Genomic DNA, 8,338 nt, shown 5'->3' with positions numbered 1-8,338 from the left:
CTTCCCACTGGTGAGAATACATAAGTGGAAAGGAAATTGACCAGCTGAGATGGAGTCAAGTATTTTTCAGCAGAGCCCAGCCACTGGTTTCCTGTTGGTCTGCTCTCAGGTGCTGGTGGCGCCAGTTGTCCTGCTAGGTGGCTCTCTTAGCTCAGATGGTACCTGCTGTTGCTTTCTCAGGGGGACATGTGGGATGGTCATCAGTTGTTTGACTGGCACACTCTAGCCTGAAAGTGTTAGGGTGCCACCTGCTAGTACTGTTTCTTTTCCCTCACCCTTGGAGAGCAGTCTCCAGGGGGCCCACCACACTCCTCCTTCCAACATGGGAGTCTCTAGGGCATGGCTAGCTGGCCTCTGGTGCCCTGCCATCCTGTGTCAGTCTCAGCATTTTATTCTTGGGCTCATTTCTCATCCTTCCCCTGCTGCCCTCTGTTATCACAAGGGGCTGATCCTACAGGTTGTGTTACCCAGGTTCCCAGGTCAGCTGAATTTTGTTCAGATTCAGCAAATAGGAGGGTTGGCAGGAGATTGGAGGTTGCAGGTAACATCATTGGCAGCCATTGGGTGCTCTATGGTTCCAATTTCTCCTCAATGGTTGCTCCGTGGTCTCTGGTCCCTGCGCCCCAAGAACACCACCGCCATCCTTTGTCTCTCCATCCTAGAACTAGTATTCATTCCCGCTTTGCTTATTTCTGGGTCGTCTCACCACTCTTTGTTTGACTCTCGGCTCCGTTAGCACGCGTATAACCAATTCCCTCCCCTAAACTCCTTCTGTAATAAATACTTAAGTGGCTTCTGTTTTTCTGTTTCTGGAAGCCCAGCCTGGCCTAGATCAATGGGAACCTTAGGAACCCTCCTCCACACCCACCTTGGCTCTATGGGAAGTGCAAGGATGATCTTTGCCAACTCATACTCACTATACTGCTGTACCAGGGAAGGTTGGCAGGTCCTGCCACCCAGGAAACCTCAGATGAGTAACTGCTTCCAGTCCTCATACCTAGAAAACCACCAAAATTCAAGGGAGAAATGTCCAGGACTTGCAACTTTGCATCCCACTACAAGGTGTGCTGGGGGGACGGACAAAGTACTGAAAACTCTGCAAATGTCCTCCAACTCTCTCTTCCTTCCTAGGTGCTTTTATTTTCCAGGTGGAATTGCAGCCAAACAAGTTCTGCCTTGTTCACACCATGGTGGGGATTATGTGGATCTAACTCAGTTTTCAGTAACTCCCATAACTTCTGCTTGACCAGCGGATGAGGGACTGACAGGCTAGTCAGGTAATCTGGGGGTGGGGAGGGGGGCGGGGGCGCAGGTGGGGAGAAGAAGGAGCCTCAAAGAATATTTCACACCTTATAGCATATACGTACCTGTGTAAGAATTGCCCAGAGCCTAAAGTTTTAAAAACATTCCTAGAAAACTGTGGGATGTGGGTAAATCCTATTATGCTAATGTGCTGGATCAAATTGAAAAGAATATCAAAGGAAATCTTGTCAGAGCAGAAGACATTACAAAAGGGAAACTGGCATCTTTCAGTAAAGCGGGCTTCAGAGAGTAGAGAAGAAAGGTCTTTTCCTTAACGGTATTGTACGCTTGGATGTGCCTGATACCATCTAGTAGACGTGACCTCCTCTCCCAATGACCCACACCCCATCACGCTAACGTATGCTTCTCTGAGAGTAAACAGTACTCTTGGAGATTCATTCATTTTTCTTTTCATTTCTTGCCCCTTATCTCTTAATCACTAAAAGTTACACTGAAAAGCAGGGCAGCTCCTTGGAGCCTTCAAATGGAAGTGATTCAGAGTAAAACAAAAACACACACTCCACTAAACTAAAACAAACCAACAAACCCCATTAGTTCTAATTCTATATATTATGCTAGACACAGTGGATTAAAACTGTGACATTCACACTTATCAAGCCCAGACCTTGCCACAGTCCCTTTAGTTTTATTTTTATTGTCTGAAATTCTCCAACGATTCAATGTCAGTTTTTCTCTTTGGGAACATTAATTTTCAGGGTTAGATAGAGATCAATAGTCATAGTTTGAAATTGGCATCTTTGGAGGAGAAATATGTTGTGCCACTGTACATAGATTGGATGGTACCGTGGTTAAGAAAATGGTGTGCTCTTTCATGATCTTGTTCATCGACAGGACCTCAAGCATTATTTTATTCTGTTGCAAAGATTCTGATAGTCTTTTATAGTATCTTATCTATCACCAAGTTTTCTTTCCTCTCCTTTCATACTTGATCTCTGGAGTGGAACTTTATTTAAAAGGCCCTGACATGAGAAAAAATGGCCAAGGCCAGGCCGTTCTCCTTGGGCACTGAGGAGAAAGGCCAAATGTTCAAACACCCAAGTCAAGGACTCAGTCTAGTGCCTGCCCTCCAGCCCCCAGGGTGTAGCTTTCAAAGTGATCAATCTCATTTGGGGATGTGACAATGTGTATTTTGATCTTATATAACCTTGGGCGAAGTTGGCAGTTACTTCCGTGAGCATGGTTGCTGCCTGATACCTGTCACGAAAGAAGGCAGCCCTCAGAGCCACTCATCTGGGAGGGAGGAATTCGCTTTATTCGTTTGTCCTTTCAATAAATATTTTTTAAGTGCCAGTAATGTGACAGGTGCTATAAACACAGCAATAAACAAAATTGATAAAAATTCCTGCTGTCGTGGAAATTATATTCGTGTGTGTGTGTGTGTTTACACAGACAATTTAAAAAATTAACCAGGACATTATCTATTTATATCTATCTATTTATCTATCTATCTATATCTATCATCTATCTATCTATCTATCTATCTATCTATCTATCTATCTATCTATCTATCTATCATCTATCTATTTATCTATCTATCTATCTATCATTTTCAGATGGTAATAAATATTATGGAGAAGGTGAAGCAGGAAAGACTGTGCGGGAGTATGTGTATGGGAGAAGAACTGCCATTTTAAACAGAGTGGCTAGGGAAAGCATCACTGGCCAGGTGACGTTTGGTCAGAGACCTGAAGGAGGTGCAGCAATAATCCATGCGGATATTAGGGGAGACAGCAAATGCAAAGTCCTTGGGCAACAATATGTTCAATGGACCAGCAGAGGCCAGGGTGGCCCAAGCCAAATGACTGGAGGAAAGAGCGACCTTAGCAGAAGCTAAGGTTAGAGAAGTAGTAGGGACCAGACAGTCCAGAGCAAAATCTCTTACTCGATGTCTACTAGATATTGTATTTAATGCAATAAAAGAGTTCGTGTATTACTATGTCACAATTGGACTTATTTACTTTTTGTTCGTTGTATTTCAATATAATTGGTTTCTCCTTATATCCTATGTATTTTATTTTATGCATTTAAAAATGTTATTCTGTGAAGGAATCTGTAGACTTCAACAGTGTGCCAAAAAGATTCACATCACAAAGATGGTCAAGAATTCCTTATGGTGGGCCTTTAAGCCATTGTAGGACTTAGCTTTTACTCTGAGATAATAAGCGATTACTCTGGCTGCCATGTTAAGTATAGAATAAAGAGGGACAAGGGTGAGAGCAGGGAGATCAGTTAGGAAGCTATAGCAACAATTCAGGCAAGTGGTGATGGTGACTTGAACCAGATTAGTAGCCGTGGTGGTAGTGAGAAGAAGCCAAGTCCTAGAGAGATTTTAAAGGTAGAGCCAGCAGGATTTGCTGATGGATTGGTTATGAGCCAAGAGGGAAAAGGAGTCAAGGATAGCCATGAGATTTTTGGCCTGAGCAGCTGGAAGGATGAAGTTGCTTTCCTCTGAGGTAAAGAAGCATGTGGGGTGGGGGGTGGTGATAAGGTGTGGGAAAATATCAATATTAGTTTTTGGACATTTTATATTGGAAAAGAGTAGTGTATATCCAAGTAGAAATGTTACATAGGCGGCTGGAGATATAAGTTGGGAAGTGTGGGGAGCAGTCCAGACAGGAATTGCAAAGATGGGAATCATCAATCTATACCTGGTGTTAAAGCTGTGTAACTGGATGAGATTGTCATTCTGAAAAGTGGTACTCAGGGAGAAGAGATGAGTTTTGAAGACTATGATCTGGGGCAGCATAATGTTTAGAATTTTTGAGGAGGAGAAGGAATCAGCCATGGAGAGCATCCAGGGATGTAGGAGGAAATCAGGAGGGTTTAATGTTCCTGAACCCAAGGAAAGAAAGTGTTTCAAAGAGGAAGAGTGATTATCTGTTAAATGCTGCCTATAAGTGAAGTAAGATGAGACCTGAGAGTTGACCATGGATTTAGCAACTTGGAAGACCTAGAAGAGAGTATTGGCCAAATGACTGGGACAAAAGTCCTATTGGAATAGGTTAAAGGAAGAATAAGTAGAGAGAAATTAGAGACAATAGGAATAGGAAACTCCTTTCAGAAACTTCCTTCAAAGGGAAACAGAAAATTTAAATGATGGCTGGATGGGAATATGAGGATCAAATGATTTTTTTTTTTTTTAAGATGGGAGACATTTCAGCATATTTGAATGCTGATAGAAATTGTTTAAAAAAGAGGTTACACAGATGATTCAAGTGGAATGGAAGCTCTTGTTGAAGCAATGTCTTTGGATAGACAAGAGATAGGTGGAAACTAGTGGAAGGGTAGAGGGGTTGACAGAACCTGAAGACTTCACTCACAGTAACAGCTGGAGAGCAGAATATATAGGCAGAGTATTGTGGATAGAAGTGATAGAAAAACGTGGATTTTCTCTTCTGGTCGTGACTATTTTCCCAAGAAAAAGAAATTAGAGTGAAATTAGAGTGAAAATTGATTGGTGGGGGAAGGAGTTGGTTTGAGAAGAAAAGAATGAGTGTTGAATGGTTGTCTAGGATTGTGGAAGGGTGAATGGAATAGCAAAATGCAGTAGGATTGCCAGGCATCATTCAGGGCCCTCTTGGGAATAGTGGTCAGCATTTAAAATGAATCTATTCAGAATGTTGATAGTTTTCTCCAGTCATATTCAATTCTTTGCGTACAGACCTGACGTGGTTGGAGAGTTAGTTAGATTCAGTCAGGATCGTGTGGTGTCATGTTGGTAAGATGAAGGGAGAACAGAGCAAGGGAACTGAGGGTAGACCCAAAGGAATATTTGATTAGCTATGGATTTAAATAAAGGAATGTGGCCATTAAGGTGGTGTGGACAGTAAAAAGGTAGTAGAGCTCAATGGATTGAAGATTCTAGTACACTGGAATAATTTCTAGAATCAAGGCACAAGAGGGAGAGAACTAGAAAGATAGGCAGTGGGGGACAGGGAGTAAGTAGAATGGTAAAAATAGAGATTAGGGAAGGGATGCAGCAGTTGGTAAGGACTAGGTTAGAATGTGGCCGTAAGAAAGAGGAGCTGAATTAGGATGGAAAGTAAGATAATCAGATGGAAGGAAAATAAGCCTGGAGATCAAATCTTCAAGAAATCGGAGTGGTGATGACCAAGGGTCATTGGCTGTCTGCAACAAGTAGAAGGGTATGTGGTATAATATTTAAAGCTGGGTGCTAGGATAGTGATCTTTTATCTGTCAGAGTCAAGGCAATGACAGTGGTCTTTTTTTTTTTTTTTTTTTTAAACACACAAATTCTCCTCAACTCTGTTTCTGGGAACTTTCTTCATCAGGTAGATAGATCCTGACTGAATCTAATTAACTCTCCACCTACTTCAGGTCTGTACGCAAAGAGTTGAATATGACTGGGGAAAGCTATCAGCTCTGAATAGATTCATTTTAAATGCTGACCACTATAAGAGGGCCCTGAATGATGCCTGGCAATCCTACTGCATTTTGCTATTCCATTCGCTCTTCCACAATCCTAGACAATCATTCAATACTCATTCTTTTCTTCTCAAACCTCTAACCCCTTCCCCCATCATCAGTTTTCACTCTCATTTGATTAACATGCTTTTTATTTCTCTTGAGAAAATAGCAGCAATAAGAAGAGAATCAGAAGAGAAATCATGTAATTACCCTTACTTTTTTTCATTTTGGGCAGATTTAATATTTTTTGTCTTTATTTTTGTGATTCATCCTTTTTCATCATTCATTAGCATGACAGACACTTTTGTCAGTAATGGTGAGGATTGACCTAACTTTCATCCATAACTCCTTTTTGCCTAGTCACCTTCTAGCTAGTGATGGTGACACCATTATAGCCAATGAAACATAAGAAGTAATTGAGTAAGGTTTCTGAGAAAGTTTTTCCATTCCTGAGAAAAAGAGACAAACTCAGTAGTTATTTCCCTTTTACCCTTTGTCCGTATTATTTCTTTTCCTTTCTCTAAAGTAGATGGCAGCCTCAAAGTGCAGCAATCACCTTGTAACTATGAGTAACGAATATGAAGCACCAAGTATATCTACACACTAAGGGTGGTAGAACAGAAAGATAGTATGAGTCTGGATCCATGAGGGCACTGTTTGGCTGTCACAACAGTCCTCAACTTCTGCTTCTGTAATTCTTGTCATGTGAGACAGATTGAAGCCAGTACATTGGTTTGGTTTTCTGTTATTTGTAACTTATTGCTTTTCTAACTCATAAAGCTACTTTCTTATGATGACAGAAGTGTTATATTCAAGGGGAAATTTCACTAGATGTATTTGTGACTTACCTTATTTTGATATATCTGTCAACCAAAAATATTTGCTTGGCTCTGCCTCTTCTTTAAGTTACTGCCTTATCCTCATTCATCACTTTGCTGTCAGATTTCTTGTATGAGTAGCTCACTCATGCTTTTCCCACTCCTTTGCCTTCCACCATGTATCAGGCCCCTAGAGCTGATCTCTAGATAACTTCCGTAGAAACTGTAGTAACTAAGAATACTGATGACATTGTGGCATTTTTTTGGCTCCTTATCTCTCTTCAAACCTTTATAAGAATGACTCTGTTGGCTATGTCCCCCTCTTCTTCCTCCATGGTCTTCTGCAATATCATTCTTTCCTAGGAGTTCTCAACTTCTGAATTATTTTCTTGATCCTTTTCATAGCTTCTTGTCATCTGCCTAACTTTTACTGTTTCTTCTCCAGCATATTCCCCTCGGTCCTCTCCCCTCTATTCTCTTCCCACCCCCATCTTCTTTTCTTTCACACTCAGGATGATTTTATACATTACTAGGTCTCTAGCTGCTTCCGAGATGTCAGTAACTTATAAATTTATAATTTCATTCCAGACCTCTCACTAGAGGTTTAGACTCCTATTTCTAACTGTTTCCAGAACACCTTACTTCAAACATTACCAAAATTGTATTTAATCATCTTTTCCAAAAGTCCTGCCTATTCTTTCCTATTTTGTTTCTTCTGTCATCTTCACTCATCCATGTGCCCAAGCAAGGAACTTTGAAAGCAACTTCAACTCTATTTTCTCTTACCCTCATTTTTCACATCCAGCTGGTGAATAGCCCTATTAATGATGCTGTGGAAATACTTCTCAAACATCTCCTCTCTTCTCTTCTCCATCCTCAACACCTCTGCCTCTGTTCAGGACTTTCTCTACCTGCGTGCTCTTCCTTGGCTCACTTCCACTGGAGAAAGGTTCTCTTTAGAGTCTCCCTATCTTTATGAAGAGGCGTCATCAACTTTTATAAGGGATACCAGTCCTTTCTCCCACTTGGTCATCTACTGAGACAAAAAGACCTGTGATCAATGGCAACACAGAGTAGCTTGTGGCTCTTGTTAGTTGGGGGCCTTTCTAGCTTTGGAGCCATCCAGTTTTTATCAAGAGCTCAGCCCGGAAAAGCAATATGAAGGGAAGATGGCTTGAAGGACTCCCCCAGATAAAATCTAACTCTATATCAAACCAGATCTGCAGAGAGCTAGCTGAAAGGAGATTATCATAGGTTTTATTCATGACTCCACAGAGCCCTTTTTTCACTCAGGAGACATTCCTCTCTCAATACCAAGATGAATGAGTTGTACTTCTCGGGCAATTGGTAGCAAATATGTAGAGTATTTTTACCTCTTGATTTGTAGCTCCATCTCAAATGGAGTCTTTTGACTCTTGTTTTTTTGCTCTTCTTTGGCTCCACATTTATTTTATGCCACTTTATATTTTACATATCCTTGGATGCTACCTTCAATTTTCTCTGGAATGAGGTGGAAAGCAAACAAACATAAATCTTTCAGGCCCTCATTACCTCTTTCCCTGGCTGTTGTAATATTGGCCTTCCTTGTCAACCCATATCTCTCTTTCTGTGTATCCTTTTCTTACTGATCACATCACTCTCCTGCTTAAAAGCATTTAGGAGTTCCCTTCTGTGCTCTTTAGCAAGGCCTTTCACAATCCTACAACTATCTTTTCCTAACCTTGGCCCCTGTGCCTCCCCCATGCCCTCCTTTCCAGCTATGCCAAGCC

This window comes from Pteropus medius, unplaced genomic scaffold, assembly GCF_902729225.1.
Source record: "Pteropus medius unplaced genomic scaffold, Ma_sr-lr_union100, whole genome shotgun sequence".
Lineage (NCBI taxonomy): Eukaryota > Metazoa > Chordata > Mammalia > Chiroptera > Pteropodidae > Pteropus > Pteropus medius.
Note: the sequence above shows the minus strand (reverse complement) of the source record.